This window comes from Diospyros lotus, chromosome 2 (genome assembly GCF_014633365.1).
Source record: "Diospyros lotus cultivar Yz01 chromosome 2, ASM1463336v1, whole genome shotgun sequence".
NCBI lineage: Eukaryota > Viridiplantae > Streptophyta > Magnoliopsida > Ericales > Ebenaceae > Diospyros > Diospyros lotus.
Genome location: NC_068339.1, coordinates 40,808,111 through 40,832,997, shown reverse-complemented (window position 1 = coordinate 40,832,997; position 24,887 = coordinate 40,808,111). Strand labels below are relative to the sequence as shown.

The following is a 24,887-nucleotide window of genomic DNA, read 5'->3' as shown; positions in this document are numbered from 1 at the left end:
TTTTATGCAAGGTTGCGTGAGCTATCGAAAGCTAAATAATGGTGAAAGATACATCTTTGTGGGTGATGGAAAATTGGTGGAAGTTGACGTAATAGGCACTTTTAGGTTATTGTTAGGAACTGGTTATTATTTGGATTTGAAAGACACTTTTGTTGTACCGTCTTTTAGACAAAATTTGGTTTCTGTTTCTTTATTGGACAAATCTAGATATTATTGTTCATTTGGAAATAATCAGTTTAATCTTTCATTAAATTCAAATGTTATTGGTATTGGTTCATTATGTGCATTGATAACATATATTTGCTTGATACTGTTGCATGGTCTAATGAAACCTTGCAGGTGGAATCAGGTGGTACTAAATGCAAATTAAACAAAGAAAATTTAGCATCATTATAGCACAAGCAATTAGGTCATATCCCAAAAGCTAGAATTGGGAGACTTGTGTCTGATGACATTTTGAATTCCCTTGACTTTACAAATTTTGATGTCTGCATTGATTGCATCAAGGGAAAACATACCAAAACTAAAAGATTAGGTGCCAACAGAACTTCAGACTTTTTAGAATTGATTCATACAAATATTTGTGGACCATTCCCTACGACTTCTTGGAATTGTCAACAATATTTCATATCATTCATAGATGATTACTTACGTTATGGGTACCTATATCTCATTCATGAGAAATCTTAGTCCCTGAACATGTTCAAAGTTTTTAAAGCTGAAGTTGAGAATTAATTAACTCAACAAAAGGATTAGGTTTGACCGTGGTGGTGAGTATTACGGCAGATATGACGGTTCAAGTGAACAATGTCTAGGACCATTTGCTAAATTCCTAGAGGAATGTGGAATCGTCCCACAACACACCATACCAGAATCCCCTCGCATGAATGGTATAGCTAAAAGACGAAACAGAACTCTTAAGGATATGGTAAGGAGTATGATTAGTCATTCTACCTTACCAGAATCACTTTGGGGAGAAGCACTAAAGACTGCAACTTATATTCTAAATAGAGTACCAACTAAAATAGCTGCCAAAACATCTTATGGACTTTGGACAAACAAAAGGCCTAGTTTAAAGCATTTTCACATTTGGGGATGTCTAGCTGAGGCGAGGCCTTATAGGCCACATGAAAAGAAATTAGACTCCAAAACAGTAAACAACTACTTTATTGGTTATTCTAAGTGATCTAGGAGCTACAAATTTTATGATCCCACACTTAGGTCAATTTTTGAAGCTGGAACTGCAACATTTTTTTAGGATATTGAGTTTGGGGGGAGAAATAAGGTTAGAGATATTGTCTTTGAGAAGGAATTGGTTTTAATTCCTACTATTATTTTTGATAATGTGCAGGCTTCTATACCTGTCATTGATCAAGAAGGAAATCAAGAACCTCAACAAGACAATGTTGAACAACCTCCCATTCAAAATGAAGTAATTATTCCAGAAGAACAAACTCAACAACCTCAAGAACTAAGGAGATCTACGAGAGAAAGGAAAAATGTTATCCCAGATGATTACATAGTATTTCTCCAAGAATGTGAGAAAGGTATTAGAATAGTGGATGATGATCTGATCAACTTCCATCAAGCCATGCAGGGTTCTAACTTTAAAAAGTGGATTGATGCCATGAATGAGGAGTACAAGTCTATGCAAGACAATAAAGTTTGAGATCTTGTTCCATTACTAAAAGGTGCGAAGCCCATTGGTTGTAAATGGATATTTAAAAGCAAGAGGGATTTGAAAGGTGGTGTGGAAAGATATAAGGCTCGTCTTGTAGCTAAAGCCTTTACCCAAAAAGAGGATATTGACTACAAAGAGACTTTCTCTCCAGTTTCTACGAAAAACTCTTTTAGGACTATTATGACGATTGTTGCACATTTTGATCTTGAGTTACATCAAATGGATGTTAAGACGACATTTTTCAATGGCAACATTGATGAAACGATCTATATAGTGCAACCAAAAAACTTTTTGTCAAAAGACCCAAAGAATATGGTTTGCAAATTAAAGAAATCCATCTATAGGCTCAAACAAGCTTCCCGTCAATGGTACCACAAATTTCATCAAGTAATTATCTCATTGGGTTTTAAGGTTAATGCTATGGATGATTGTGTGTATCAAAAGTTTAGTGGGAGTAAGCATATTTTCTTGGTTTTGTATATTAATGACATACTGCTTGCCACTAATAATATATGCATGTTGCATGAAACCAAAATATATGTGTCAAAGAATTTTGAGATGAAAGATCTTGGTGATGCCTCTTTTGTATTAGGGATTCAGATACACCGAGATTGTTCTCAGTATACTCTTGGATTTTCACAAAAGATCTATATCAATAAGGTGCTTAAAAGATTTGACATGCAAAATTGTAAAACAGGTGACACCCTTGTTGCTAAGGGAGACGAATTTAGTCTCGGTTAGTGCCCTAAGAATGACCTTGAAGTTAAGGAAATGCAAAAGATTCCTTGTGCATTAGTTGTCGGGAGTCTAATATATGCTCAAGTTTGTACTCATCCGGACATAGCATTCATTGTTGGAATGCTAGGCAGATATTTAAACAACCTTGGCATGGATCATTGGAAAGTAGTAAAACGGGTAATGAGGTACTTGCAAAGAACAAAAGATTACATACTTACATATAGGAGGTCAGATTAGTTGGAGATCATAGGGTATCCTGACTCTGATTATGCTAGATGCTAAAATAGTAGGAGATCCACTTCAGGCTACATTAATTTGCTAGCTAGAGGAGCCATTTCTTGGAGGAGTGCCGAGTAGACACTCATAGCATCTTCCACCATGGAAGCAGAATTCGTGGCATGTTATGAGGCATTCAACCACGGAATATGGCTGTGAAATTTTGTCACTAGGTTGCACATTTTGGATGGTATAGAAAGACTATTTAAGTTATATTGTAACAATAAATCAGCAGTTATGTATTCCAATAACAACAGGAGCTCATCTAAATCTAAGCATATTGACATAAAGTTCCTAGTTGTGAAGGAAAGAGTGCAGAGTGAACAGATTTTCATAGAACACATTAGGACAAACTCCATGATTGCGGATCCGCTTACCAAGGGATTACCATCTAAGGCATTTCATGAGCACATTATTCATATGGGTGTTGTATTATGTGAGGATATCATGTTTTAGTGGGAGTTTGTATTCTCGTTGTTTTATGTTTGGTTTTGAAGACATTCTTGTATTTGGATATTTTTTATACAGAAATGAAGTATTCAGTTCATTTCACTCTGATATATTATGTTTAGTATCGATCTCACTAAGGAATAAGGTAGGACCATTGAAAATAGGCATGTTTAGATCATATCACATGTAATTTCTATGCTACACATCCATGATTGATTTATGTCATTTAGTTGTGTTGGTATACGTGACCATTGATGGATTTTAATCATGCTAAATGTGACAAATATCACTTTGATCCTATATTAGTATGATTAATGGACGAGATTGTTCGAAAATACCCTTAATGGTGATAGCAAAATTTTGGAGCTCACAAGATTGTGCACTTTTGTAAGACTACATATGTGGTCTAGTAGAAGATTGCTGAAAATAAATAATTCAACATATAAGGCCATAAATGTATTTTTAAATGTGCAATGCTATCTTAAAATTTTGCTAATTAAAACTGATCTATAAAGTTTAATTTTTGGGCTATTGGGTATTAAATTATCATGGAATTAATGTGTAGAGACATAAGTTGTATTTCTAAATTGATGAGGGGCTAATTTGAAAATACTAAAAAATTGTTAACTACTAAAAGCAGTTATCCTATGGCTCATGGTCCCTAATTTTGTGCGTAAGTTTTTCTTCTCTCTGTATCCCCGTCAATAGAGAAAATTTGTCAGAAACTGCGTATCAAATTGGAAGATCAAAACCTGTTCAATTAGCCACTACAACATTGGATTCAGGTATGATTCCACTGTTCTCATTCTTCATCTTCTCTTTGAACCAAGATGGGAATCAAAACTATTTTTACATCATTATATATGGATATAATGGTTTGAGTAATTGTTCAACATTTTTCATTTTGCCAAAACGAGTAATTAGAGAGCTTGAACAAATAGTGCGTAACTTCCTTTGAAGTGGTAATGAGGTTGATTCACATAAGACGAAGGTTGCTTGGAGAGATGTGTGTTGCCCAAAGAAGCAAGGGGTTTGGGTATCAAACCATTATATGTTTGAAACCAAGCTCCTATTGCAAAGTTAATTTGGTTGCTGCTCTTAGGCAATAGTGAGTCTCTTTAGGTTAAATGGGTCCGTACTTATCAAGTGAAAGAAAGGTGTTTTTGGTTGCTCCTAGTGCTTTCCTCGTGCCCTTGGTATTAGAGGAAACTATTATCAGTTCGTAGTGCGATGAGGTATAATTTTGGATGGAGGATAGGAGATGGTAGGAAAGTACTTTTGTGGCATGACTAGTGGCATCCTCTTAGGGTGCTTGTAGATAGATTTTCTCACAAATTGCCTCGGTAGCTAATCATTGTTGATGGTTCTTGGGTATGGCTGACAACGACTTCATCTATATATTTTCACCTTATTTAAGACTAAATGCTCAACCCTCATAGGGTTGGGTGTCGGGATGAGTTGAGATGGTTACCAACCTCGGATAGGATGTTTTCTATACATTCTACTTTGCAGGGTCTTCTTATGCAGCGCCCACGGGTACCGTAGTATTGTTTGGTATGGCAGAGTAATGATATTCCTGCTCATATGTTTATTTTTTTGTTAGCGATTAGGGAACAATTATCTATTTTTGATTGTATTAACCTATTTTTACCTTTTTCGAATGGATGCTTTCTTTACAGGGAGGTAACAGAGTATCACAATCACATTTTCTTGGAATGTTCCTATTCTTATCAAGTGTTATCATTTTTTCATCGTTCAAAAAAATTTGGTTGGTCTTGGAGTCAATGGGAGACAAGAGTAATATGGGCGATAACAAGGTGGAATGGTAACCACCCCCAAGTAGGTTGCTAATCATTTGGTTTTACAGGCAATGGTTTATTTTCTATGGCAAGAGCATAATAATATATGCTTAGGGAGCAAAAGCGATATGCATTTTAGTTGGTGCATCAGATCTAGTGTGCTCGTCTGAACAAGGTTAACCACTGTTTCTTTCCTTCTTATTTTATAGAGTTGAGCTCTGCGACACTTTTGGCAGCTTCCGATTGATCGATCTTTTTTATTCTGCTAGTTTGAATCTTGTGACTCCACGGCCCCACTGCCGGGTGCCACTGTAACCTACGGTTACAACCTCGGCCTGGCTCGAAGGACAGCTATGCCCTGCCAACAAAAAATATTAAAATAATATTGGGCACTCTGGGTGGGGTTCAGGCTTTGCTGCCTTCGACTATCGAAAAACTCGGGTTTAAACTATTTAGGTAGCAAAAATTTACCCGATTCTCAAACCCGATTAAGCCCTTAAAATATAAATCTAATTTCAAATAAAATAAATAAATACCAACATGCCTAATACAATACTCTAATGGTTAAGCATATCTAGTTCACACTCACTGAGTTACTCATAGTGGGAACCTTAACTTGGTCTAAACCAAATTTTATTTAATTCATTGTCATCTCCCATAGTCAAATACAAAACATATAAATTACATAAACAACACAAGACACGACCCACATTCTCACTTCCCGCAATCACTGTTGATCGGCGACCCTTCTACCAATACCGCTTTCCCTTTCTTAGATCTCGAGCCATCTATTGGGTTAGTGACAGTGAAAGGGGTGAGTCCGAAGACTCAATAAAGGCAATATACAATGCAGTAAATTCATGAACATGACATCATAGATAGTAATGAAGTGAAGCGTGCATGCAACCCCGTCCACCGCACCTATCTCAGGCTCTAGGTGGCCCCTAGTGGTTCCTTCTATGACCTCGTCCTAGGACTCTCACGGTCAACAATCCACTACCCCATGCCCAGGCACTTTCTCAATATCTTATGCAAGTAATGACAAAAGTAATTTACACACAAAAGCATATCAAACCCTTACCTTAATTTGTTTGGTGATTAACTTTGTTTGTTGCACAAGCTGGTAACGTACCCGCAACACTCTTATCGCAATTATACATAAGACTAAGTAACTCATTAGCTAACCATGAATTAATTCACTAATTTGACTAATTTAACAAATTCCAAATATTATCTATCAATTAAACTAATTACTCTAATTAACTTAATAAATTAACTAAATAAACTATATACTAAAATTAATTTAATTACCTCAATGTCGAATTCCTCCTCTTCGCCTCACGGAACTTCGTCTTCTCTTAATGCCTTAACTCCATGGCTGTGTTGCCTATTTATAGGCTCAGCCACTCCTTGATTTCTCCCTCAAATCCATGGTTTAATCCCCAGATTTGTAGCTAATAAATGCCTCGGCCACTGCTCCTTTACGTGGCTGAAATTTAGCAAAAATTGAAGCTGAATTGAGGGTAAACGAACGAGTGGTGAGGAAGCACCAGCAGCGCGCCACGTGGCGTGACTGGGTCACACAAGGCCAGCAGCTGGCCTCCCCAAAACGACACCATTTTGGGGCGCTTTGGCTGATTTTAATCAGCCTTTTTTTCTCCTAGTGCACACGCCTCCCCCACGAATCAAACCCACGTCCCACGTCCCATGCCTAGCCTTCTTGCACGCGACCGCCCGCGCTACCACTTGCCTTCAATCTATATATGCATCTCATTCTATTTAAGTAATCTCTCAGCCTCTTTCCGAAATTACACCAGTGCCCCAAAGCTTATGAAATTCACACACCCCCACACCTCATTTCTCCTTATTTCACTTACACTCTAAAATTTTCAAAACTTCACTGATTTAATTTATTCTATTTTTTTATTATTTCCATAAATATTTTCAAATAAAATAATTAATTACCCATTTCCTCAAAATGATATAATTTATTACAAATCCCTTATGGTAGTTCAAGTTATGAGTATGCTTATGCACCCCATGTGATTATTATGATGAATATCCTAGGGTTGCCAATACAACTGTTAAACTTGGTTGACCAAAGCCGACATAATCCTTAATGAACTTCATGAATAAACAATTATTTATAGTGTTCGTTGTTTACTTTGTTGGTTTTGGCCACTTAGTAACTGGAGGGGTTGACGTCACAAATGCCAATTCTCATGTAAAACGGTGGCCTGAGCTATGAGTACGCTTAAGCACCCTAATTGATTGATAACACCGTATTTGTGATGTTATTTATGCTTGATTTCTTATATTTTATACTACAGTTTTTCTATAAAATTGGTTGTTTGATGTGTTTGGTGAGTATTTTGTAGGAAAAAGGATTTTAGAATTAATTTGGGAGCTTTTGGCGTGAATTACTAGTAGTCCTTCCGTATTTGGGCCTAACTTTCCATGTATATATCGGATTGACGTGATGTTTGACTTGAGCTAGTCTTGTTATTTTGAGGGTGAAAATTGCAGCTCAAAAGGGGACCTACTATTGTCATGTAAAAATTAAGAAATCAAAAGCCAAAAATTAATTTAATAAATCAAGGGTCTTTTAGACATTTGAGGAGCTAAGTTTCAAAAGAAACCTAAAAATCAAAGAGAAATGATATTTGTAGCCACGTCTTTTGCTCTCCACGTGTAATTTTTAGTAAAATTCAATATGACTAAAATAACTTCAAATAAAAATCCATTTTTACCCTCAATTCTTCTAAATATGCAACCACAACTTACCCACCATTGCAGCCACGTTCTCAATTACTTTCCCTCTATTCATTTTTTCTTTCACGTCGGAGCGAGTTGTGCCATAGATGATTACACTCAAATGGTGACGACAAGGGAGGAGTCAGATGAGGAAGAGAACAATTCAGGAGAACATAAGTGGAAATTGGTTGGAAATGGACTCCAATCGCTAGTTGAGGTACACCCAAACCCCAAGGTTTAGGGGATATGTTGTCCCTTAAACCCTAGGGTTGATTTTTTCCAGAACGCCAGGGTTTAGGAGAATTGATTTCTCTCAAACTCTAGGGTTTAAGAGATATCAATTCTCCAAAAATATATTTAAACAAAAAAAAAAAAATCAAAGCATCCGAACCTTAGGGTTCAGGTGTGATGATGGGCGACCGCTATAGTGGTTGTTGTCGTCATTGTCTTTTCCATGGGTCGTTGTTGGCCACCAATTTTTTGCCTTTTATTTGTTCGATTTTGTCGTTGTGAGGGGCGACCACGTTCGTTGCGACAATTGGAGGTCTGTTTGAGTCTTCGGCGGTCGCTATGGTGGTGACCCTATGCCTTCCGCTAGCTGTTGCCCTCTTCTCAATGTGGGTCTCGCTATGGCCACCGATTTTTGGTTGTCTTTTGTTGTGTTCGTTTCTTCTGTGAAAATTTTGAATCCAAGGGTTCGGATGTTCTATGCGTAATCAAAAAGATGAACGCCTACCTCTCTGAAGCTCGTCTTCGTCACAAAGCACTGGTAGCTGATTCGATTGGGTTGTTAGGGTTTGAGGGAAAGAGTGATTGTGTGATGGTAATACGCTCAAAGGGTATTTTGGAACAATAATAGCTATAAAGAGTAGTTGTGTGATGCTGCAAAGAGTAATTATAGAAAAATGTTACGAAGAGCAAAATAAGCGGTTGTATATAGAATTTTCCAAAATCAAAAGGTATATAGAGAAAGAGGGAAGTCGAGGCTATAAAAGGAAAGACAAAAAAGAAGAGAAGATGGAGGAGTGGGAGGCAACACCGGAGAAACGCAGCAGGAGCCGGAAGCAAGCTGCAGCCTGCCGTTGGCCAACATTAAATTAATTGAATAAGTTATGATATTTGATGCCGAGTGATGAATAGTTCTCTCGAATGAATGAATAGATATTTGATGTAAACACTAAATTAAAATATTTATTTGGCTCTTTATGCATGTTAATTTGATGATTAAAAATACTTAATTGCATCCGGACATCTAATGAAATAATCATAAATTAAGAAAAACGAACGCTAGAATTGAATTGAGATTTGTAGAGTTAAAGACATAGAATTACAATGTATTGGTAAAATTGGATTCCTACCATTTTATTTAGTAATTAAAAAAAAATCTATTTATAAACTTTAATTAATTTTTCCATTGATTTAATTGCTTTAATTAATTAATTAATTTCTTTAATTGATTAGATAATTTAAGAACCATTCGTGTTACCTAATCTGATTTTTATTATTTTTAGGACATAGTGTAGCTAAATTTAATTATTTAAATTTAGCAAATCCCTTGTAGAATGGACTCTTGTACTTGCACGTTACCCTATCAATTATTGGTGCACTTGTGAGAATTAATTTTGTTCGTCATTGATCATTTTGGTAAGTATCTTAAGGTTGACGGTTAATCTCGGACAACCAAATCTAATATAATTCTTAAATAAGTTATTTTATCTGAATATTTTTAAAAGGTGACATTGACGACCTCTAATAGTTGTATATATTTTTTCTTAACGTTACTAGAATTGTATATTTTTATTAGTTATTTAGACTTTCTAATATATTCTATTGTTGTAAGATTTGGAGTATGCTCTAAATTTAAAGTTATAGTCGTTTTTTAATTGTTTTAAATAAAATTCTTATTTACGAAAAAAAACTATTAGGAGCATAGGCCTGTAGGTGCTACCTATAAGCTTATGCAATAATATTTATATAATAAGTCACAAAAATTACTTATGAGATTTGGTGAAATTACATAAATACTCTGGATATTTGAAAAATAAAAAGAATTTACCCCTCTATTAGTCGCTTGTTAAGTTAGATCATGAAATGACAAATTTACCCTTAAATTTTAAAATAGGTGTATAAGATTTTGAACGAAATTGCTGATTGTTTGGGCCTTTTTTTTTTTTTTTAGTCTTTTTTATTTTAACATTTCTTCTATTATATTTTTCAGTAAGTATCCATAAATAAATACAAACATATTAAAAATACAATTAGATGACATCCTTTACTTTTATATATGATTTTTATTATAATTATATATTTTTTAAAAAATATAGTATGTCACATACCCAATTTTGTCCCATAGCGTTACTGTTATATATATATCAATAAAAAAAATTGATACCTTTATCAGTATAGCATTAATAATAACTATGCTGAATAATAATTACAATTGTAAATTAATAAAATATTACATTACATAATTATAGCTAACTAAATAGACAATATTTGGAGCAAAAAAAAAAAAACAAACAATTTTATGTTCATGTTACAATTTTTATGATCGATAATTAGTCTTAATTAAATATTTAAATATAACCAAAATATTTAAATATTAATAAGAAAGATGAAAAATATTTAATTATTCTTATATTTTAAATACTTATTTCTTTCCTCCTCTTTCTCTTTTTCTCTCTCCCCCTTTCTAATGTCCCAAAAATTAATAAGAAAGATGAAAAATAATAAGATAAAGATGATATATAAATATGAATATATATGATATTTTCAAACCAAATAAGGTGAAAAATACAAAATGAGAAATATATATAAATATTGATTTTGGATAAAAGCCAAATTATGAATTTAAATATATGTGTGTGTGAATATTGTAATAGTCAAATAAATGACTTCACACTTATATATATACACAAAAATTAAAAAAAAATTAAAGAATCCACTGAATTTTTTTTTACTAGTAACCCTTTATTGAAAAATATTAGTGGTACTTTTTGAATTACACCTTAACTTACACAACGCAATTAAAATAATAAAAATACCTTCGCTCATCTTGTAAAATTGCAAATCCCTTGTTTTTCTTCTCTTTCCCCTCATCTAGTGACCCCTGTTGTCTTTTTTCTCCCCTCTTCTCATGGTCACCTCTAGCAACTGCCCTGCATCTCCATCCTCTCCTCGCCTCGCCTTTTATGCACGATCGGGCAAATGTTAGAGGTGGTCATGGGAAGGAGGGAGACATGAGATAACAGATAACCATGGGTCGTTGGGTAGGAAAAGTAAATTTGTAGAGAGGAGAGGATATTTTTGTCAATTTGACATATTTGTAGCCCAAAGAGTAAAAGTAACCTGGTAAAATTTTATTTAACTCAAAATTTGATTTATTGCATTCAAGTGTGTTTTTATGAAATCATGCATAAATTGCTATCCCAATTTATTAGTGGATCTTCCTTAGATATTTTTTTTGTTATCAGTTTATAGTTATTTGATAGTTAAAAAATAATAAATATAATTTGTGAAGTGCACTTTTTTGTTATACATTAACAATAAAATCAAGGGCGGATTTAAGAGAGCAGGCACGGGCTGCAAGCCCCCCTCCCCCAGATCTGCAAGGTAGATCTGGCCCATTTAGGGAGAGGAATAGCTTAAATACTCATGGATTTGAGAGCTAGCCCTCCCCTAGATCTACTCCTAAATCCGTTTCTGAATAAAAATATATACAAATACAAAGATAACTTTTCTCCAAGAATGCCTTACAGAGGATTGAAGCATTTATATTTTTTTGAAGTAGTTGGGATGTAGCTTGACGGCTTTTAAATGGGATGTGAGAAAAACACCCAGCACAAGTTTATTTTCGCATATTCAACAACAGTGCATTTCATTAATAAAGATAAAAGTCAATTTTCCATGTCCACCCTAATCTCGCAAAAACTTAATATCACCCCCTTTCCCCATCTATTGTAAATTCCAAATACACCTCCCCATGCTATAAGAATTATAAGGTGTGTTCCTCGGGACATAGCTCATATGATAAAGGATAACTCGTGATATGTTGGTTTTATTCCAGTGGGTCGTGAATTCGAACCTTGCCCTCCTTGAGTCACATTCCATGATTTACCTCCTCCAACAAAATCAAGGAACTTAGCGTTGGGAGCCTCGCAAGGGAATGTCATCCTAAGAACTATAGGGGTGTGCAAAAGTCTGATTTAATTAAATTAATTAAATTGAATTGACAAAATTAATTGAATTAAATTGATCGAAATTGTCGATTCGGTTGATTTTTCAATTTCGATTTGATTTTTTGGTTAGAAATAATTGAACTAACCAAACCGACCAAATTTTAAAATGACATAATTTTTATGGTTATAAAACGACATTTTGGTTTTGCCACATGATTTTCCACCTTGTTCAATTTTTTGGTTGGTTTTCAAGCAATTTTTTGTTTGGTTTTCAAGCTTGTTCGATGTATTGATTAGTTTAGTTTTGATCAATTTTTTTTGCGTGTGTTCAATTTATTCGGTTCGTTTATACAATTTATATTTAATTTTTTTTGGTATCAATTAGTTCAATTTATTGAATTTAATCGATCGATTTAATTCGATTTAGTCCCCTAATTTGAATTTGTGAATTTTGATCTGTTCGGTTTGTTTATACAATTTATATTTATTTTTTTTTTATATCAATTAGTTCAGTTTATTGAATTTAATCGATCGATTTAATTCGATTTAGTCCCCTAATTTGAATTTGAATTTCGGTCGGTTCGACGAACACCCCTTAGCAAGAAGCATCCAGAAAAAGGCTAAGGCTCACACAGCTAATACAAAGAATAATAATTGCTGTCATTGTAAGTTTGTAACCCACGACCACGAGAAAGGCAATTTAAACTGGGTGGAAAGTAAAATCTTCCTAAATCCATAAGCTGCAAAATATAAATGATATATGTACAGTGTTATTTCCACTCTTTAGGTGGCAAATAACACCAACTGCTCAAACAAATCTTAAACAAATGGAGTAGTAGTAGGCCTTTGCCTCTTCCCTTCAGGAAAGAGATAAATAAAAATAAAAATAAAAGAAAACTGAAACCAATACAAAGAATACAATTGAGTTGAGAAACCCCCCAGCATTAGGGGGATTCAGCGAGCAAAACTAACCAATTAACACCCGAAAGAAGAGGCCGATGTAGGCCTCTTTGTTCGAGGTTGCCTAAAACGAAGAAAAACACCAGCTACCACCCTATGGAAAAAAGCTTCAACGGCTCTGCGGATCTGGTCCTGTTAACACTCTGCTGATGAAGGGCGTTATGGCTGCAAGCAATGCTTTGGGACACTCCTCATGTGGAAGATGGCCACAACCAGATATTGCAACCAGTTTCTGCATGATTGTGACAATAAATCATTGAAAGATACAAAACTAATCGCGCAGCTCTCTGCCTGCCCTACAATAATTTTAAGTGGCTCAACTCCAAAAGTTACATAAAAATAGAATTAGATGGTGGCTCAGAGGAACTTACAGAATTTGAAATCTTTGAAGCCATAACTTGGGCAGATCTTAGAGGTACGAGAGCATCTTCTGCACCTGCGATAACCAAAGTTGGCAAGTCCGCAATTGCTTGTAGTAGTGAGGTTACATTTTGTTGTGATAGGACTGTCTCAAATGACAGTTTTCCAATCTCATGGAGGGCTTCATCCCAGCCTTCCACACATAATGGAGCCTGGTCCCAGACAAAGGCAAACAAGTTTATTAGTTAACATCTCAGTTAAGATTTCCAAATCAAACCAATGCTAAGTTCTGTTTCTGACCCCAAAAAGAGTCAAAATCATGTACTTTGAAAATTTTACCATCTACAAACTTTGGTGGCTTTCTATTTCAATTCTCACTATATTTCACTTATGCAGAATCATATAAACTGATAACAACTGATTACTGTACGCCATTATTAATAGTCAAACAGCAGCCACAGTGAGAAATCCATTTACATCATCTCCCCTCTTGTTTTTCGTACATATCTCTCCTCAAGAACTTCTCATACAACCTAGCCCAACTTATCAATAAATTTATTTATTAGCATAATTGAAATGCCTTATCTGTGGAGCCAGTGCCGGGAAGAGGCTTGGTTCAGTTGGATTGAGCAGATATGCTAGTGATCTTTACAAACTAGTGACTGAAAAATATGCTGAAAAAATAAATTTGAGCCAGAAATTTTAGGGATCAGCAGGCTTACTTTGTAAAGGCTTAATACTTCCGTTGTTAGCTTAGCAGCATCATACCATGCACGCCGATTGATCACTTGAGTAATTTCTGTCCGTAGTAAAGGACGAACTAAGTGTTTCTTGCCAAGTGAAGTATGCAAGAGTATTCGTGCAAAACCAGGAACCACTTCCCTTGACAAGCTTGCACTCAGTAATACCAACCCCTTGATTTGAACCTGAGTGATGAATGGCAGAAAATGCAATCAGAAAGAACATTTCAAAATTCTGATAAATTATTTAAGAGGAAAAGTACTTCTTTCCATTGATCATATTTAAGTGCAACCATATTAAGGGTTTTCACCATGTTTGGATATGAAACCCAAGGGGTTAAAGGACAAAAACAAGAATAAACCATATTGTCTCTTTGGCTCTTAAGCAACTGCACAATTTGGGCAGAGCCTAAAGAATTGGTAGGCCATCTTTAAACACTTGTCCAAGCAAGTCAAGCCTTATCTAATTAGTACAGGTATATCATATATCTTAAGCACTTATAAACAGGGTTGGTGTCAACAGATTGAGTCCATGGGCAATTAGCTAGATCAAAAACTAAAATCCCTTCAAAGATTTCTGTCCCTGACAACCTATTTTGAAACTAGGGCTCATTAGAGAGAACCCTTTGATCTTTTGCACACAACGCAATGCTGTAAAATTATTCTCCTCCCGTCTAATCACTACAAGAGAATATTTATAATCAAACCCAAAAACACTCCTACAAGGAGACAAATAGTAACCAACTACGGTCTCCTAATCCAACAGGAAAACAAAGACTCCTAATACTAATAAGAAACTGACTAAAATTAGGGATAGAAATAATCCAATTTTAATCAAAATAGGAATAGAAATAACCCTATTCACTGTTGGGTTTATTTCTACACTTATAAATTTGGTTAATTGGAGGTTTAGTAGTATCACCCTTAACAGTTGATTTATTACTCAGTTGATTTGATCACTAGATACAAAATGCCAAATGGATGCATGTGAATAGCCCTTTTCATCCCATAGGGTTGTCCAAATATTATTAAAGAATACAATTCCCCAAGAAAAATTGCCTTTCATTAAATAAATTGTTAAATTGTGAACCACAATCTTATTTAAAAGCTGAAGTTGTTAGATAGAGCGCTAACTTTATCTTTTATATTATTATTTTTTCTCTCAACATGCTCCTTCATGTGTGGCCAAGCTTCAATGCATAACTAGTCCAAACACATGCAACTATTTAAATATTGCGTTAGCAGTGAGATTTTAAGTCAAGACCTTTGCTTACATTTGATACCATTTTGAGTTGTTAACCACTATCTCATTTAAAAGCTTAACTTGTTAGATATAGGGCTAACTTGCCTTTTAAATTATTATTTATACTCTCAACATGAATGAAAAAAAAAAATACAAAAAAGGTTCCTTTTTTAGCATTTGGCTAAAAGTAAGTCCTTCAAAAAACAAGACTAGCATCTTTTTTTTTTTTTTTTTGGGGGGGGGGGGGGGGGGGGGGGGGATAGCATTATTATGTGTATCTAGGGGGTGTGCAAACAGTCGGTTCAATTACCGAACTGACTGAAATTCAATAACCAAAAAAATCAAACTGATGTATAAAACCGAACCGAACTCACCAAATAAAACCAAAAACAGAACTAATCAAAAACCAAAAAAATTGAACAAAATTCGTAAAAACTGAACCTTACAAATAAATCGAACAAACCCAAAAATAATCGAACGTTCGGCATGACTGTTGCCGCCAGCCACCTAGTTGGCCAATGATTCCAATGATCGGAACTAATCATCAGATTCCTCCAACCACGGTGGTTCATATATCCAAAAATGAGTTTAATCCAACAGTTGATTTTTTTGTAGATCTAAAAATTAATTTTATTGTCAAACGACTCAAAACTCATTTATGGAAAAACGTCGCCAGCCACCATCCACGGCGGATTCCAACGATTTGAGTTGACCATCAGATTCACCTTGGCTCAGTGACCCACATACCCCAAAAATCAAAAAGATTGAATGGTTGGATTTTAGTAGATCTAGGTTTTAATGAAAAAAATCCACCCACAAGAAGGTTGTTGGAAAACTTACTGAAGGGGCCCAAGCCCATATGTTGTGAATATCTGAAGGAAATAGAAGCAGTTTGAAGCGATGGTGGCTACCGAGGTGGTGTCGATGGGCGAGCACGATGGTGCAAATTGGAGAGAGAGAGAGAGATGCTGGCAATGATGGCCGATGGGAATAGAGTTGGCTACCGTCGGTGTCAGAGGTAAAGAAGAAGGGTCGGTGTTGGCGTTGGTGTTGGCATTGGAGGGAGCGATGGGATCGCCGAAGAGTCAAAGACAAAGGGGAAGGGAAAGGGCCGAGCGTAGGCTATGGCGGAAGGACCAAAGCATCGGTTCAATCCTTCTGCCATTATGTCTGTTTTTCTTTTATACTGTGACCAAAACGGTGTCATTTTATAATTTCAATCGGTTCGGTTAGTTCAATTATTTCAAACAAAATTAATCCAACGAAACCAATGCAACAAAAAAACCTAACCGAACTGACCCTAAACCAGTTCAGTTCGATTAAACTGAACTTTTGTTCTCCCCTATGTGTATCCCTCTAAGGTGAAGGAAAGGAATTGGTGGAAATATCTCTTGCGTGGCAGCAAGCGTTTCTGGAAAATATATTTTGAGCAAAAAACAAGTTTAAAATTTGCAAACATGCAGTGCTGGCATGACAATTAGTAGATAATAGCTCAAGTAGAATCACTTAAATTTATATGTACTAGAGGGCTAGCACATGCGCTATGCACATGTAATGATGTAAGTAGATAGAAATAAAATTTTTTAAATGAAAGCTCACATCTAAGGACTGTTGCTTGGTGGTTGAAATTTAGTTTTTATTTTTTAAATAAATCTTAATTAATGACCATGCAAGTTGGTGGTTGTTAAAATTTCAAAATGCAAAAATTATTTTGTTGTTTAAATTTTAATTTATTACTATATCTAATAACTTACTGATAGGGTATTTTGAAATAAAAAATTTGAAAGAGGACATTTCTTGTCCAAGGTTTCAGTACACCAAAATGGGTGTTTGCTTAAATAATAGAATAAATGACATGCTGGACTGTATAAAACTACAGCATCAAATTACACACCTTGAATTGTATGTTCATCAACTCTAAAGTAATTGGCACGTAAAATCAAAGCAAGAGCACTCACATTGACAGCATCTGGTGACACATGGACTCTTTGTGCAGCCAGTAAGGCAAGCAGGCCTCCATCATCATGACCTACAAGTATAACTGAAGAAAAGCCCATCTCCGAACAGAAAGAAAGAAGCAGATCAACCTGTGAACACAAATACATATGAAAAATAAAATTAACCCCACCAAATATATATATATATATATATATAGTTATGAGAGAAAGGCCATTGACTATCAAGCATTTCCACATTTTTCTAAGAAGAAACCAGATGCAGGTCATGGATGATGTTCTTCCCTTTTTTTTTTCTTTTTTTTTTTATCTTTTTTAAGATCTATCTACCAGTTCATCTACCTTGTTTAGTTTTAAATGTTATTGCAAATGGCAGCATGCCAAACCCAATTTTTCTGTAATCTCATTTTCTTAGAATTCAAAATTTTCCAACTAGCAATATCCAATATTGAAACCGATACACAAACACTCGTATTAGTCACATACAAGAATTGTATGCTTCTGAATTGATCACAGGTCTGCCTTGTGACCCAAGAATAACTTGGCAGTGTTTTTCCACATCACAGAATACAAAACCTAAAATGTTCTCTTAAACTTTATCATTTTCAATAGTTTCAGAACTTTCACAATAATAAACAGCACTATATAAACCATTAATCATCAAAGGAACACTAAGGCGTACACCCTAAAGAGTGCAGCTATTTGCCTTTTAAGTTTTTGAAGTCAAATTGGATTCATCTAGATTTAGATGGCACCTAGTATGTAATGGGATATTTAAATGATAATCTTGCAATTAATAAAATGGTCATATCTTCATTTATACCTCTCCAATTATGTATAAATGAGTCCTTAAATATCCTGATGATCTTATTTTTAAGTTATTAAGAATATGTGATAAAAATCCATAATACAAGATTTCTTAAAGTGATTTCTAGTCCTAAGATTTCTTGGAAGGGGATTATGATTAATCAATTATGGACTAGCATATGGTCTACTACTTTTGTAGAATAAAACTGAAAAATGTAGAACAAGACTGAAAAAGTTGGTATCTCTTTCTCATTTTCTTCACTAGGATTGATTACAATATATATAGGAGAAAGAAAACAATCAAATCCCTATAACTAAGGAAAAAAGGAAGGAATCCTAATTACATCAATTACTAATTTACATCAATCAATCAATTCCAACAATTAAGGTTGATTATAATCAATCCCATAAATTGAGGGATAAGATTAATTATAATCACTCCCATAGATTGTGGGATCTTTCCAACAATATTAATACTATAGTCATGCACATGCACACATAGATCCCCATATATCATGAACATACCAGCTCATATAATCCAATTCACAACACTCCCCCTCACCTCAAGCTGGGGAGTAGATGTCAATCATACCCAGCTTGCTTACTAGAGTTTCAAATTGAGTACTAGGCAACCCTTTGGTAAGAATATCTGCTACTTGATGACTAGACGGAACATAGGAAATTTGGAGAAGACTGGAAATTTGGTAAGAGTTTTAATATGCTTTGTCCTATCATCTCGTACAAGATTATGAGCAATACTAATAGTCGATTGATTGTCCCCTAAAAGTTCAATAGGTCTTTGTACCATAACTTTTAAATCTTCTAGGATAATCTATAACCACAAAAGCTCACACACACCAAGGGCCATGGCTCGAAATTCCGCCTTAGCACTAGATCTAGCCACCACCCCTTGCTTCTTACTTCTCCAAGACACCAAATTCCCCCCATAGGAAGACACAATACCCGGTTGTGGATCTCCTATCCACGAGGGAGCCACCATAGTCAGCATCTGTATATCCTTGGATCTTCAAACCAACTCCTTGAGTAAATAAAATTCCCTTACCCAATGTAGCTTTAAGATAGCTAAGGATCATTCTCACAACATTCATATGATCTTTAGTAAGGTTATGCATAAATTGACTCACTAGGCTGACGGCAAATGCTATGTCAGGCCTAGTATGAGAAAGATAAATTAGTCTTCCTACTAAATGCTGAAATCTCTCTTTATCCACTGTCCTTCCACTAGAATTCCCCTGCAATTTTGTATTAGGAACTACGAGTATCCTTGCTCCTTTTCTCCCTAGCAAACCAGTTTCAGCAAGTAAGTTAGCACATATTTCCATTGGGACAAGAAAATCCTTTCCTGTGAGTAAGCTACTTCAATGCCTAAGAAATATTCCAGTGGTTCAAGATCCTTTATTTCAAATTCTTGAGCCAAATTCTATTTTAGAAGACCTTGTTCATCTAAATCATTCTCAGTTACTACAATATCATCAACATAGACAAGTAGGGTAGTTACTTCTCTCCTATGTGTTTGATAAAAAGGGTATGATCCCCTCTACTTTGGTGATAACCCATAGATGTTATAACCTTCGAGAATCTACCAAACTAGGCCTGTGGGTATTGCTTGAGCCCATACAAGGCCTTCTTAAGTTTACACACTTGCTCATGCCCTGCTCCCTCGTGCTGAAATCCTGGTGGTATTTCCATGAAAACATCTTCCGCTAAATCTCCACGTAAAAAAGGCATTTTTAACATCAAGTTGTTGTAACTTCCACCCATAATTGGCTGCCAATGCTAGGAGAACCCGGACAGTAGTCATTTGGAGCAAATGTTTCAAGGTAGTCTATGCCATAGAACTGTGTATATCCCTTGGCAACAAGACGTGCCTTATAGGTGTCAAGTGTACCATCGGCTTGGCATTTCACATTAAAGATCCACTTGCAACCTACTAATTTTATCCCCTTGGGTCTAGATACCAATTCCTTCCATTTGAGATCTTTCAAAGCCTCTTCCACTGATTTAGGAATAACAATTTCATTCAATGAAGTGAGGAAGCCTCTATAGTTTGGTGACAGGCGATAGTAGGATAAATAATTGGCCAATGAGTGTTTTGTACAAGTTCTAACCCCTTTCCGAATAGCAATGGGTAGGTCTAAATTTGTAGGTTCAGTCTGGGGCAGCGATGGGTTAGAAGTGCTAAGAGAATCCTCATGATGTGCTACTTCCAAACTAGGATCGGGGGCTGATGCTAGTGTTGGCTGTGGCTCGTCAATGGGCTGTCTTGTCTTCTCTTGTACGTATAAGGAGAACCCTTGTATCTAATAGGAGATAACATCTTAGTTTCTACTTGTTCCTTGCTAGGAAAAATAGAATGCATTAGAGAAGCATGCATGGGGAAAGTAGAAAGAATAGAATCAACAGGCTAATTAGATTAAGGTTGATTATAATCAATCCCAACAATTAAGGTTGATTATAATCAATCCCATAGATTATGGGATCTTTCCAACAATATTAATACTATAGTCATGCACATGCACACATAGATCCCCATATATCATAAACATACCAGCTCATATAATCCCATTATTCACAACAACTTTTGATTAGTATGTGATGCTAATGATAAAAGATGGTGAGTATTTGCAGATATCTTGAGCTTGGTATTTGCAGCTTCTTTTGTATCATCATCCACCAAAACAATGTCACTTACAAATAGCATACACCAAGGCACCTCTACTTGGATATGCTTAGTGAGTTCAAACATCACTAGGGCAAAGGGGTAAGCGCTTAATGTAAAATCTCAATGTAATCCTATTGTAATTGGAAAAGCCTTAATGTTCACCTTCACATGTTCTAACATGTTTTTTTGATCCATGATACGTGTTTTCAGTAACCTGCATATAAGCAATTCATACTTTTTTAAAAATCTTCCATAAGACTTCTCAACAGTCTTTTCCATTAGATTTTTCTAAATGTTTATAAAGACTATATGTAAATCCTTGTATTTATCTCTATCCCTTTCCATTAGGCACCTCAGCAAGCATATATCTTCAATTGTTAACCTACTACAAAAGAAACCAATTGGTTTTAGAGACCTTGGTTTCAGCTTTAATCTATGATAAATCACATTCGGCCGAAATTCTATAGCGTTGCTCATTAGCTTGATCCCTTTATAATGTTTCAACTATAAACATATCCTTTATTCTTGTAAGTAGACACTAAAGTACTCTTTCTCTACTCACCTAATGTCCTTTTTTTTATTTAAGGATCACATTAAATTAAATGCCCTCTTCTTCTATGAATTTCCATGCTCCTAACAAGATGTCATCTAGTCCAACCCAAAATACAAGATTGCACAAGTTCAACTAGCGTAAGCAAACAAATCTATTTCCCTCATACCCATAAATCATTAGTACATAATAAAATTCTTCATCAACAAACCAATAAGAGACTAATAGCTTCAACTAATTTAATCATCATACGTGTTTGCCTTCTAGTTGTCTACTCAGTTACCAGTTAGTAGAACTTTCAATGGATTGTTAATTCCACGAGAGATTTGACTCCCATTTAGTCAATTAGCTAAAAGAATAACAACTAAATGAGTGTTACTAAGCAATGCCTAATACCCTAAGTCCCTAACCATTTTAGTTTTCACATGGAAACACAAGAACAAGATATACTTCTTTTTTAACTAGTACCGTAGCATAGAATAAACATTAAACAATATATTTAATGCAGTGATACCTCAACATGTTCCTTTAGGGGAAAAAGAAGTATAGAAACCAATTTACTTCATTATATTTTCCTCGGATAAACAACACAATCAATTAACTTTAGAGCAAATGAAAATTTAGGTAGTACCTGACTCTCAAGCTTGTATGGATTAGGCAATTGAGTTTCCTCCCAATCTTTTCGCCGTGGTCTTGATGTCAATCCCCAACCTGGACGGTCAAAAGCAGCAACAGTGCAGCCAACCTGTCTAGCCAATACACTCATCACATGCCTCCATGAGAAGATCCCGCCTCCAAACCCATGCACCAAAACTATGCCAATCTGGCCATTCTGTTCCAAATCTTGCCCCAGAATTGGAGAGCTCAATGTAGTGACTTCATTCATATCACCAGGATTATCTAGACTAAAAACAGGAATTTCATCGGACAATATAGGAGTTGCAGAACCTTCTAACAGCGGAGCATATAGAGATGAGGTGTGGAATTGATTGCTAAAGCTTCTGTGAAGATGATATTGGGTTTTGGATAGAACATTCAGCAATGGCCTGTCAGAAAAGGTTGTCAAGGATAAGGAACGTGGTGGAGAACCAGGCATGCTAAGCTTGTAGTGGAGGGTAAGCCCTTTGCAAGTAATGAATAAGCTGTCAACATCCGCAAGAGATCTAACTGGTATATCCCTTCATCATGAACTATCCTTCCAACTTTTTGCCTCATTTCACTCTCACTTTTTGGTGCTTTACCAATAGAGGGAGTGGGAGATCTTGGAACTTTCTGGAAACCGGAGAACACAATTTTGCAGGAAAAAGCCTGTCATTTCTTAGGAAATTAGCACAATACATGATATGAATACCCTTCCAACAACTGAATCAAAATACTAAACATCAAAGCTAATCTGACATTTTCTCAAAAAATTCAAAGAAATATTTCCCCTTTATTGAAATCTCCATGTATTCCCAACTATGGTGCCATACAAGTGTATTCACATTTCTAGTCTTACCCAGAGTTTATTCTTGAAGGAACTCTATCCACAACACTGGAGTGGATTCACTCATTTCAGGTCTAGATTGTCAAACATCCAAATTCCATAAATAAAGTCTTAAAAGAAACTTCAAAATTGAAAATTTTCTCACTCAAATTCATTTGCAAAATTGTAAAGGCTAAGCAAGGACAAGCATACTGATGTGGTTGACAAACCAGTGCTTGAAAAGATCAAACGCTGGCACTGTTCCCTAATTGTATTGGAATTTGGCAAAACAATAGACTGATATACATTCAAATAAAAATTATCCAGGAAGCAAATATATGATTTCTACAGGTATAAATACTGAGAAAGAAAAATAAGGCATTAAAAGGAACATATAATTTTGAAGAAAAATTTCTAGTATCTTACTGCTTCAGAATCAACTCTGTGAAAAACGAGTTTCCTCCGCGCTCTGCAGCTTGTTCTATAAGCAACCACTGTGTGACCAAGCGCAAAAACCACAGATGACAGAAACAACACAGGCATTCCCCATGACTTCTTCAAATGGAGCTTCTGCCTCCTTGAGAGTGAAGAAGAAGTTTCTGCCTCAATTTGGGAGTTGACAGTAAAAATACAAGCCTTGACTGAAAGAAGAAGAATTGAACTGAAAGAGCACAACATCACAGTTCCGAGATAGGGGCCATGCGAGAGAGCAGGGCCGTCACACATTGAATAAACACCTGTGGTCAGCAAAAGCATAAGAACAGTGCAATGGAATAATAAGGATGAAATATATTGCTTTTTTCCCCCTTATTCAATCATATAAAACTTCAAAGGATTAGAGAGCAAACAAAATAATCTTTTACTTCTGTCAAGAAAAAAACTTCAAATTGAGCCTCCTTGAAGAGATGCCACCCATATTCAACTTAACTAATAGTTATTCAATTTTTGCTTAATGAAATTCAGCATTTGTTACTGAAACAGCCCAGAAAGTAAAACAAGATTACGGTAGATACCTATTCTAATGATTCTTTAACAATTGTGTCAGTGAAACATAAAGTCTGGATTTTATGCAAAACCCAAGAAGGGGAACACATGTTCTACTCGCATGCAAATGTTAGTTTGGCGAAGGCTCTAAGTTTTGAAGAAGAGCAACTGAGTCAATTAGATGATAAAGACAATCTTCTTATATAAACATGCACTCCATGTCTGTCTTCAACTTCGAAAGGCCAAGTTGAACTTTTCTTGGTGAAATATTGAAGTAAAAAGGAAAATGAAAAGGCCAATGCAGGCACAGAAGCATTTAGTTCAAAATTTTAATTTATCCAAATGTTTTCTTATCAAGAACAAAAGTAGCAAACAATTTGATGCGTGGAAAAGCATACAGGTTATAATTAGAGATCTGATGACAGAAACCAGGGGAATATCCGTCAACGAACTCTTGAATGCGTATCTGCGCAAATGCTCCTTGAAGCTGTAACATCCGACACAAGTGAAGCTCGAAATCAGAACGCAAGGCACCAATATATCCGCTACAGCGACCAATAAAGGGGCCGAGAGAACCAAGAGCGAGGCCACCATTGCCACCATGAAATATATCGTCCGTAAACATCTGCGAACCTTTTCGAACCACCCTCCCCTGCAGGCGGCCATGTCCGAAACCTTCTCACTCTCTGAAACGCCGTGCCGAACACAGAAATCAAAACACACAAGAGGAATAACCGAATTCCCCGGCCTCCGATCAATGCTCCTCCGTTCCGTTCAGGTAGGGCTTCGGAAGATCTGAGATCGAACGCGAAACCATACCCTAGCCGATGCCGCCGGAGACAGCGACTTCTCGCCCATGTTCTCGGCCGTCCACGGCGGCTCCCGGCGGTGGATCACCGGTATCGGAGATATTGCTAGAAGCAGTGCAAGCAGGAGGGTGTGGGGCTTGGCTTGACGGTGGACGAGACGGCGGAGAGAGATAGAAACCTAAGATTGAAATTCAAAGCGTTTTTCCCAAATTGGATTCGACAGACAGTCTGGGCTTCGTTGGAGTTCTCTCCCCCCCCCCCCCCCCCCCCCCCCCTTCTCTTTTCTTTGTTTTTTTTGTTTTTCTTTTTAAATTATTTTTGCTCTCTCCTTTCCTTTCCCTTATTAACTATTATTAATTATTATTATTCTTATTAATAATTGCTTCTTTGATTTTACCGTCAAATTAAAGGGCATTAACAGAGGGAAATCATGATTAATTTGAAATCTTGTGTAT

The 24,887-nt window shown here is 35.8% G+C and overlaps 1 pseudogene; it reads right to left on the bottom strand.

Moving 5' to 3' along the window:
- Nucleotides 1–12,562: 12,562 nt before the first annotated feature.
- On the bottom strand, nucleotides 12,563–24,684 carry LOC127795915 (uncharacterized; annotated as a pseudogene).
- Between the last annotated feature and the right edge of the window lie 203 nt (nucleotides 24,685–24,887).